This window comes from Triticum dicoccoides, chromosome 5B (assembly GCF_002162155.2).
Source record: "Triticum dicoccoides isolate Atlit2015 ecotype Zavitan chromosome 5B, WEW_v2.0, whole genome shotgun sequence".
NCBI classification, from domain to species: domain Eukaryota; kingdom Viridiplantae; phylum Streptophyta; class Magnoliopsida; order Poales; family Poaceae; genus Triticum; species Triticum dicoccoides.
The window spans coordinates 677,413,617-677,424,964 of NC_041389.1; positions in this window are offsets into that span (position 1 = coordinate 677,413,617).

Below are 11,348 nucleotides of genomic sequence, written 5' to 3' on the forward strand. Positions count from 1 at the left end.
CCTATGTATAGATTCTCAAGGTCACGGAACCCACAAGTTGATCACCAAAACATACATCAAGTTGCTCACGTGAATATCCCATTGTCACCACAGATAAGCACGGCAAGACATACATCAAGTGTTCTCAAATCCTTAAAGACTCAATCCGATAAGGCAACTTCAAAGGGAAAACTCAATCCATTACAAGAGAGTAGAGGGGCCGAAACATCATAAGATCCAACTATAATAACAAAGCTCGCGATACATCAAGATCGTGTCAAATCAAGAACACGAGAGAGAGAGAGAGAGAGAGAGAGAGAGAGAGATCAAACACGTAGCTGCTGGTACATACCCTCAGCCCCGAGGGTGAACTACTCCCTCCTCGTCATGGAGAGCGTCGGGATGATGAAGATGGCCATCGGTGAGGGATCCCCCCTCCGGCAGGGTGCTGCAACATGGTCCCGATTGTTTTTGGTGGCTACAGAGGCTTGCGGCAGTGGAACTCCGGATCTATTGTGTTCCCCGAAGGTTTTAGGGTATATGGACTTATATAGGCGAAAGAAGTCGGTCAGGGGAGCCACGAGGGGCCCACGAAGGTGGAGGGCACGCCCGGGGGGGTGGGCGCGCCCCCTGCCTCGTGGCCTCCTAGAAGCTTCCCTGACTTCAGCTCCACGTCTCTTGGATCATGTTCGTTCCAAAAATCACGCCCCCGAAGGTTTCATTCCCTTTGGACTCCGTTTGATATTCCTTTTCTTCAAAACACTGAAATATGCAAGAAAACAGCAATATGGGCTGGGCCTCCGGTTAATAGGTTAGTCCCAAAAATAATATAAAAGTGTATAATAAAGCCCGTAAATATCCAAAACAGATAATATAATAGCATGAATGCTTCATAAATTATAGATACACTGGAGACCTATCAGGAGCCTTCGACAAGATTGTGGAGTTGAACCAAGGAGTTTGTAAGGGCAAGGAGATCGTCTACTTCGTGAATATCTACCCTAGTGAGGCAAGTCATTCGTGGGCGATGGCCATGGTGGGATAGATATGGTTGCTTCTTCATGGGCCCTTCGTGGGTGGAGCCTTCCGTGGACTCATGCAACCGTTATCCTTCGTGGGTTTAAGTCTCCATCAACGTGGATGTACGATAGCACCACTTATCGGAACCACGACAAAAACATCCATGTCTCCAATTGTGTTTGCACACTCCAATCCCATACCTTTACTTTCTTGCAAGTTGCATGCTTTACTTTCCTCTGCTCATATACTCATTGCATTCTTGCTTGAATTGTATTGTGATTGCTTGTCTTGTGCTAAGTTGCTAAAATCTGCCAAGAACTAAAATTGGGAAAAGGCTAGTTTTTTATTTGGTCAAGTAGTCTAATCACCCCCCCCCCTCTAGACATACTTTCGATCCTACACTACTGGTACATACCCTCAGCCCCAAGGGTGAACTACTCCCTCCTCGTCATGGAGAGCGGCGGGATGATAAAGATGGCCACCGGTGATGGATAGCCCCTCCGGCAGGGTGCCAGAACAGGGTCTCGATTGGTTTTTGGTGGCTATAGGGGCTTGCGGCGGCAGAACTCCTGATCTCTATTCTGTTCTAGAAGTTTGGGGATATATAAGAAGTGCTGATGTCGGGAACAAGTTAGGGGGGTCCCCGAGTCAACCACAAGATAGGGGGCGCGCCCAGGGGGTAGGGCGCGCCCTCCTGTCTTGTGGTTGGCTCGAGACTCTTTTGGCCCAACTCCGATGCTCTGTGGGCTTCTTCTAGTCCAAAAATAAGCACCGTAAATTTTCATCTCGTTTGGACTCCGTTTAATATTCCTTTTCGGCGAAACTCAAAAACAAGGAAAAAATAGACACTGGCACTGGGCTCTAGGTTAATAGGTTAGTCCCAAAAATCATATAAAATAGCATATAAATGCATATAAACACCCCAGATGGATAATATAATAGCATGGAATAATCAAAAATTATAGACACGTTGGAGACGTATCAATGCGCTCGGCGCAGCGTGGTCAACACAAAAAAAATGAGTACTCCCCCTGCTAGCTGAGACCCACCATGGTGGGAGGCTGACTTGTGGGCCTACTAACTTCACGCGGACAGAGGGCTTTGTCAATTTAGTCAATACGAACGATTCTAGCTCCAGTGACTATGCGATGTCCATCCAATGGTCGTAGTGCTTCTTCAACCTCTGGTCTTCTTGCTCCAGCCGCCCAAACAAGCGTCGGTCATGCCACCTGCTCCTGCCTCCCATGACCGACTCTGCTGCTGCGCAGGCCTCACCGCCCCACTGTACTCCAACCTCTGGCCAGGCCATCCCTCTACTCACCCACAACTCCTGTTATTTTGCGGTGACGCCAGCCTCACACCGCAGCCGAACCAGTCAACCCTCGTACTCCTCTCCGTGTGGGCGTCCACTGTCGCGTCTTCCCCGGCTATGCGTCATCGCCTTCCTAGGCCTCGCCGTCGTCCACAACCTTGGTGTGTCGGCATGGCATGGTCAATGTGGTCAAGGAACGACTTCCATCGGAAGAGTACTGTATGTGGAGAGGCTTACATCTGGGTCCACGGCTGCACACAAGGAAGTGCCTCCTTATTATGTGCAAAATAATTATTCCTCCACCTAACAGTTGGGACCCATCGGAAGGGCCTCTTTATTTCGCGGAAAAATGTTTCTCCCGCTGACAGCTCGGACCCACCAGCTATATTATCGCACGCAAGGAAGTGCCTCCTTATTATGCACAAAAAATGAATACTCCCCCTGCTAGCTGGGACCCACCATAGTGGGAGGCTGACTTGTGGGCCTACTAAGTTGACGCGGATGGAAGTCTTTGTCAACTTAGTCAATATGAACGATTCTAGCCCTAGTGACCGTACGATGTCCATTCAACGGCCGTAGTGATTCTTCAACCTCTGGTCTTCTTGCTCCAGCCGCCCAAACCAGCGCCAACCGTGTCGCCTGCTCCTGCCTCCCGTGGTCGGCTCTGCTACCGCGCAGGCCTCACTGCCCCACTCTACTCCAACCTCTGGCCAGGCCATCCCTCTACTCACCCGCAACCCCTGTTATTTTGCGGCGACAACAGCCTCACATCGCAGCCGAACCATCCAACCCTCGTACTCCTCTCCGTGTGGGCATCCAATGTCGTGTCTTCCCCGGCTCTGTGTTGTCCCCTTCCTAGGCCTTGCCGTCATCCACCGCCTTGGTGCTCTCGGCGCGGCGTGGTCAAGGAACGACTTCCATCGGAAGAGTATTGTACATGGAGAGGCTAACCGCTGGGTCCACGGCCGCAGCAAGGAAGTGCCTCCTTATTACGTGAAAAGTAATGATTCCTCCACCTGACATCAGGGACCCACCGGACAGGCCACCGTATTTCATGAAAAAACATTTCCCCCTGGCTGCTGGGACCCACCAGCTACATCTTCACATGCAAGAAAGTGTGTCCATATTACGGGCAAAAAATATGATTCCCCCCTGATAGCTGGGACCCATCAGCTATATATTCGCATGCAAGGAAGTTCCTCCTTTCCTCCCTGACAGCTGGGACCCACCGGTCGTACCGTACGTAGGGTTGCTTGTCTAGTCGCGAACGTGTACGTACATACTGGTCAATCGGTCTGTCAGCAGGCTGTAGCGATGAACCATGGCCGAGTAAGGAAGGGCATGTGTCATAGTAGAGGCGCGGACGTAGCATGTCACGTGGTCCCGTCTATATCGTGTACACGTACGTATGGCCAGGGTGCAATAAAGTAAATACGGCCACGTATGTACATACGGGGGGTTCTTGAACGCCTACTCGTGCATACGTACGACTAGGGTTCATGTACATGGAGAGGCAACGGAGAGCAGCGACGGCGTCCTATTCATCTGCAGCCAACCGGCTGGGTCGAAATGGAGAAACTGTGTCATCGTGTTCATTGGGAGGCAACGGAATGCGTCGTGTTCATTGGGAGGCAACGGAATACGTCATGTTCATCGGGAGTCAACCGGCTTGGGCGAAACAGCGGAAATGAGGCATGGCATACTGCAAAACGGAGGAAACGGCCTTCTGTTCGACCACCTACGGTCGAAATGGGATCCTGTTCACCGGGAGGGGTGTGGCGTACCGCAAAACAGAGGAAACTGACTTCTCTTCGACCTCCTATGGTCAAAACAGGGTCATGTTGATCGGGAAGGGTGTGGCGTACCACAAAACGGAGGAAACAGACTTCTCTTCGACCTCCTACAGTCGAAACAGGGGTCCTGTTCATCAGAAGGGTGTGGCGTACCACAAAACAGGACTCCACATGATACTATTCATCCACCGTCTACTACCTCGCTCCAGCCTCCATGGGCTACTGTTCATCCACCGTCACCTCCTCCAGCCTCGACCAGCGAATGTTCATCCACGACGTCTCACTCCTGCCTCCACCAGCTACTGTTCATCCACGGGCTCCTATTCATCCAGCCTCCACCGGCTACTATTCAACCACCTCTCCATGGGCTACTGTTCATCTAGCCCTCCACTGGCTACTGTTCAACCAGCCCTCCACAGGGTCCTGTTCATCCTCCCCCAACCGGCTCGATTGGGGTCCTGTTCATCCAGTGGCAACGGCATCTACTACCACGGGGTCCTGTTAATCCAACCCCCACTGAGAACTGTTCATCCAACCCCCAACAATGCTCACTGTTCATCAAGAGGCAGCAGGTTCGATCGGCTTCAGTTAGCAGCAGTAGAGAAGGAATCGCTCAATCGGGTTTAGTTAACAGCTAGGGATCGATCGATTGCTCGGGTTCAGTAACGCACAGCTAGTGCATCGCTCGGGTTCAGTAGGCGAACGCCTCGCTTGGGTTCAGTTAGAGCCCAATGCCTCGCACCCACGCGCGTACATGTACAAGAGAAACGCGCAATCCCTCCGTGCATCGCTCGGCCCCGACCACCCACCGTAACCGGGAACTCCCCGATATTTTCCTCGCCCTCGCTTCTACCACGGGGTTTTCCATCATGGATGGCCCATAGAATGTCATGCAGCTGCGTCTCCGGCCCGCCTAGGACGAAAAGCCCATTTTTTGTCATGATTTTTTGTCATAGAAGTAGGAGCCCACCACATCTATGATGATACCGGGTTTTGTCACAATTATCATCATAGAAGTGTCATAAGCATGACAGGTAAATTTTTCGTTCGGCCCAAAATGTCACGGATGTGTCTTTTTTTGTAGGGACTAATAATAATAGGATATATCTTCTTTTCATCACGAAAAGCATATTTCAAAGTATCAGGTAATTGTTTAAGCTCAAACACGGGATCACCCTTAGGTGGAGGAGGATCCCCAAGGATTTCTACAGGCAAATTGTGTTTCAAAATAGGTCATTGATTAAAGAATATTTCATCTATTTCCCTTCTTTCATTCATAAACATATCATTTTCATGATCTAGCAAATATTATTCTAAAGGATCAGCAGGAGGCACGGCAATAGAAGCAAGACCAATAATTTCATCCTTACTAGGCAATTCTTTATCATGGGGTTGTCTACAGAATTTAGAGAAATTAAAATTATGAGACATATCCCCTAAACCAACAGCATCAATATCTTTCTCATAGTCTATCTTAGCACTAACAGTATTCAAGAAAGGTCTACCAAATATAATGGGACAAAAATCATCTTGTGGGGAACCAAGAATAAGAAAATCAGTAGGGTATTTAATTTTCCCACACAAGACTTCAACATCTCTAACAATCCCAATTGGTGATATAGTATCTCTATTGGCAAGCTTAATAGTGACATCAATATTCTCTATCTTAGCAGGTGCAATATAATTCATAATTTCTTGGTATAAGGAATAAGGTACGTATTGCACTCACACTAGCACCCACATCACATAAGCCATGATAACAATGACCTCCAATTTTAATGGAAACAACAGGCATGCCAACAACAGGTCTATGTTTATCTTTAGTATCAGGTTTAGCAATTCTAGCAGTTTCATCACAGAAATAAATAACATGACCATCAATATTACCAACCAAGAGACCTTTAACCATAGAAATACTAGGTTCAACTTTAATTTGTTCAGGGGGTGTAGGTGTTCTAGAATAACTCTTACGAACCATAGTTGAAGCTTTAGCATGATCCTTTATTCTAACGGGAAAAGGTGGTTTCTCAATATAAGCAGTAGGAACAATAGGATCAACATTATAAGTAATAGTTTCTTCTTCAACTTTAATAGATTCCACTACTTTCACTTCAATGGGAGGATGATATTTAAACCACTTCTCCTTAGGAAGATCAACATGAGTAGCAAATGATTGACAAAAAGAAGCTACTATCTCACAGTCAAGTCCATATTTAGTGCTAAAATCACAAAAGTCATCGGTATCCATAAAAGATTTAACACAATCAAACTTAAGGTTTATACCTGACTCCTTACCTTCGTCGATTTCCCAATCTTCAGAGTTGCTTTCAATTCTTTTCAATAAATCCCATTTGAATTCAATAGTCTTCATCATAAAAGAACCAGTACCGAGCATGGATCGGTCATTAAGAGAAGGCCGAGCATAAATTTTTGAATAATAATTTCTCTTGAGAGATCATGATTGGTGAATGAATATAACATTGACTTAAGCCTCCTCCAAGCTTGAGCGATACTTTCTCCTTCATGAGGCCAAAAAATTTATATATAATTCCGATCATGATGAACCAGATGCATAGGATAAAACTTCTGAGGAAATTCCAATTTCAATCTGTTGTACTTCCATGATCCAATATCATCACATAGCCTAAACCATGTCAATGCATTCCCTTCAAAGATAAAGGAAATACCTTCTTCTTGAAAACATCCTCGGGCATACCTACAAGCTTAAATAATCCACAAACTTCATCCACATAGATTAGGTGCATATCAGGATGTAATGTTCCATCTCCTGCATAAGGATTAACTAGCAGTTTCTCTATCATACCCGAAGGAATTTCATAATAAATATTTTCAGTAGGTGCGGTAGGTTGAGGAGAAACTCGTTACTCTTCTGGTCGAGGTGAAGATACCCCGAACAAGCCCCTGAAAGGATTATTTTCCATAGTAACAAGTGACAGTAAATTTCAGCACACTATATAAGTGTTTCCTTACCAAATTCCACTTACCAAAGGCTCTTCACTCCCCGGCAACGGCGCCAGAAAAGAGTCTTGATGACCCACAAGTATAGGGAATCTATCATAGTCCTTTCGATAAGAAAGAATGTCGAACCCAACGAGGAGCAGAAGGAATGACAAGCGGTTTTCAGTAAGGTATTCTCTGCAAGCACTGAAATTATGAGTAACAGATAGTTGTGTGATAAGATAATTCATAACGGGTAACAAGTAACAAGAGTAACTAAGGTGGAGGAAGGTGGCCCAATCCTTTTCGTAGCAAAGGACAAGCCTAGACAAACTCTTATATAAAGCAAAGTGCTCTCGAGGACACATGGGAATTACTGTCAAGCTAGTTTTGATCATGCTCATACGATTCACGTTCATTACTTTGATAATTTGATATATGGGTGGACCGGTGCTTGGGTGCTGTCCTTCCTTGGACAAGCCTCCCACTTATGGTTAACCCCTCTCGCAAGCATCCGCAACTACGAAAGAAGAATTAAGATAAATCTAACCATAGCATGAAACATACGGATCCAAATCAGCCCCTTACGAAGCAACACATAAACTAGGGTTTAACCTTCTGCCACTCTAGAAACCCATAATCTACTTATTACTTCCCAATGCCTCCTGCTAGACCCAAATCATGGTCAAGTGTCATGTAGTCGACGTTCACATAACACTACTAGAGGAAAGACAACATACATCTCATCAAAATATCGAACGAATACCAAATTCACATGATTACTTATAACAAGAATTCTCCCATGTCCTTAGGAACAAACGTAACTACTCACAAAGCATATTCATGTTCATAATCAGAGGAGTATTAATTACCATTAAGGATCTGAACATATGATCTTCCACCAAATAAACCAACTAGCATCAACTACAAGGAGTAATCAACACTACTAGCAACCCACAGGTACCAATCCGAGGTTTTGAGACAGAGATCGGATACAAGAGATGAACTAGGGTTGAGAGGAGATGGTGCTGATGAAGATGTTGATAGAGATTGACCCCCTCTCGATGAAAGGATCGATGGTGATGACGATGCCGATGATTTCCCCCTCCCGGAGGGATGTTTCCTCAGCAGAACAGCTCCTCTGGAGCCCTAGATTGGTTGTGCCCTGGTTCCGCCTCGAGACGGCGGCGCTTCATGCCGAAAACTTCCTTCTGATTTTTTCCAGGTCAAAACACACTATATAGCAGAAGATGGACGTGGGGGACCTACCAGGGGGCTCATAAGGACGGAGGGCGCACCCAGGGGGTAGAGCGCGCCCTCCATCCTTGTGGATGGCAGGTGGCCTCCCCTTTGGTGCTTACTTCGCCCAATATTTTTTATATTTTCCAAAATTATTCTTCGTAGAGTTTCAGGACTTTTGGAGTTGCGCAGAATAGGTCTGTAATATTTGCTCATTTTCTAGTCCAGAATTCCAGCTGCCGGCATTCTCCCTCTTTATGTAAACCTTATAAAATAAGAGAGAATAGGCATAAGTATTGTGATATATCGTGTAATAACAGCCCATAACGCAATAAATATCAATATAAAAGCATGATGCAAAATGGACGTATCAAGGTCGACGGTGATGATACGGGCCAAGGCCGTGGTGGAGGAGCGGGCGAGCACTAATGTATATCTGAACATCACCAGCCCCTCATCATTGAGCGGTCATGGACTACGCATTAGTGATGATCATCATAAGTAACCGGCCACCCGTCGCTCGTCTGTGATAATGGTATTTCCCCTTGTCTTGATGTTTATCACATGTCGGTCTTAATTTGACCCATCAGTGATAGATCGTCCCGATGGTGCAGTCGAATTGATTGTCATCACTGACCGACTATTGTGGTTAAACGGTCTGTGTAGTTCTCTCATGCCTAACATTTAGTTTTGACGCCAGTCGGTGTTGTGCTTTACACAGCCTGTTATAATCCATCGTCCGTTCCCCTTCTCCGATCCCTACCTTTAGTATCGATATTGAGTCCCTTCCTCCCGTCGGGCTTCATCATATCCCTTCGACCCATAATCCGTGTTGCCCTCTCCGACGCCTCTGAGGCATCTATCGCGGTCGCTTGCATGACTTCCAAATGCCACAGCGACGCGGACCTGCCAGGTCGTTGCTGCCCTGCCATGGGACGTCGAGGCTCATGAATCCATGCACGTAGTCATAGACCTGACTCTCATAGTTCCGGTGGATCGGGGTGTCTCTGCCCTGGAGTCCGATATGTTTCCCGCCATGTCTGCTGCTCCTTGTTTTTCGGTCTCGGCACCGGCCATGGTGATGAGCTACATTCCTTTGTAATAATGTTGCTATTTCAAATAAACTATGCATGGCATGGATGATTTTCTCTTACAATTGTAGTAGAACCATATAGTTTATTTTGTTGTTTGCAATGTTATTATGCTCGTAGTGTTCATGTTACAATTTGGTGATGTTTGTAATTATATATAATGCATTTTATGTTTGCAAATTTAGTTATTAATATGTTAGGATATATATATCCTACTTTTTTATTTGCCCAGGTATACATGAGTCCAATGATGCTGCTCATATTGCTCAAATGTGGTTGTCGCTTTCTAACTTTGTAGACGCAACCAGCCGCCTCATTAGGCATCCATTGTGATTACAAGATCGGAGGGGAGAGAGTGCAATAATGTTCAAGTGAATGACATATTTGGACTACGCTATTATTTGTTGAATGAAAGTGAACAAAATAAGTAGCATGTGGTCCATGGTTCTAATACCTTAGGCAACATATAACTTGAAAAGAATTACACTTGTCTTTAGATCAATGATGCAACATCATATCTACTTCTCATATTAAATGCAAAGCAACCTTTTGATGTGAAAGTTGACGAATTATTTACTCCTTAACTTATGCACCGAAGGCAGTCGTACATTTTGTGTATGTTCATAAGGTCCATTATGTTCTCTGAGATCAAGATATATCACTTTGTTTTCTTTTGTTGTCTACATTTATTTGAGTTACAACTCTTGGTATGTTTGAATTGTTCATTCAACTTTACCTTTATGAACGGGGATAGATTTCTATAGCATTGTACCTTGATGATCCCTAGATGATCATGGACTCACTCCATTGATCGAGGCTTTCTACATACTTGTCTTTTATTCAGATCTTAACCCTGTTTAAGCTAGATAACAAGATTTTTTTTGAATCAGATACACATTTTAGTTGCATTGCAAAAAAGAATATCACCACGGGATCTCATCCAACTTTCTCATATTTCGTCTATGGATGGGAGCATGGTGATGTATGTGGACGGCAACATATATTTAGTTGCACTGTATCAAATGAAGATCACAACAGGGTTCCACCAAAAAAGGGAGGCCTACGACGAGGAAGATGGAGCCTACAGTACTCCCCTTCGGGATGCACCATTCGTAAGTTGTTAATGTGTTAACTTGCAGTTCCTTAAATACCTTTTTAGAGAAAAGGCGTCGGTCGACCTTGAGAAGAGCTCGAACCTAGCCCGACTTTGAATTAACAAAGACATCAACCGGCCAGGATTACAAAGGCACCACGATATAGATGAAATGCAAATCAAAGCGGAAAGTAAGATACAAGGCACTAGTTAGAACACCAGAATGGCAATAGCAAAAACACTGATGCCGACGACCAGCACTACGCCTACACCAACTAGCCAACTAAGAACACGGAGGGAGGGCCACACCGAGCAAGATCGAGCAACGGATGCATCCACATGCCAAACATGGGCAACACTTGAGCTGTCTCCACGGTCGCAAAGGGCCACTACCCTTTCGCCCGGGCTCGATGAGTGCCGCACCGACGAACGGCAGAGTGGCTACCACAAAGCCCAACTCAAGGTGTCCAACTGCCATAGGAGAAGCAGACGAAGCTGACCAGCGGGCCACAGAGGACCAACCAGATGAGCACCAAGCCGGCAGTGGCAGCACGGAGCACGGGACGGAAGCTGTCGAACGAAGGCGCACACCCATGGAGAAAACCGAAGAAGGCATCACTATGCACCGGGCAAAGCCGAGCAATAAGTAGCAGGAAGACCAGACCGTCATGCTTCGGAGCCAAGCCACCAACCGCTCCACCCCCAAGAGCAAATCCTGGTCGCCGCCTTCAAGAAGGAGCACACCACTGAGGTGTCGTCGACTCCCAGATCAGGGGAGTGCCGACTTTCGCCGGAGCTCGGGAGGAAGATGAAAGGGAGAGGAACCACCCCAAAGCCTCCACTAAGGGTATCGGCGCCAAAGG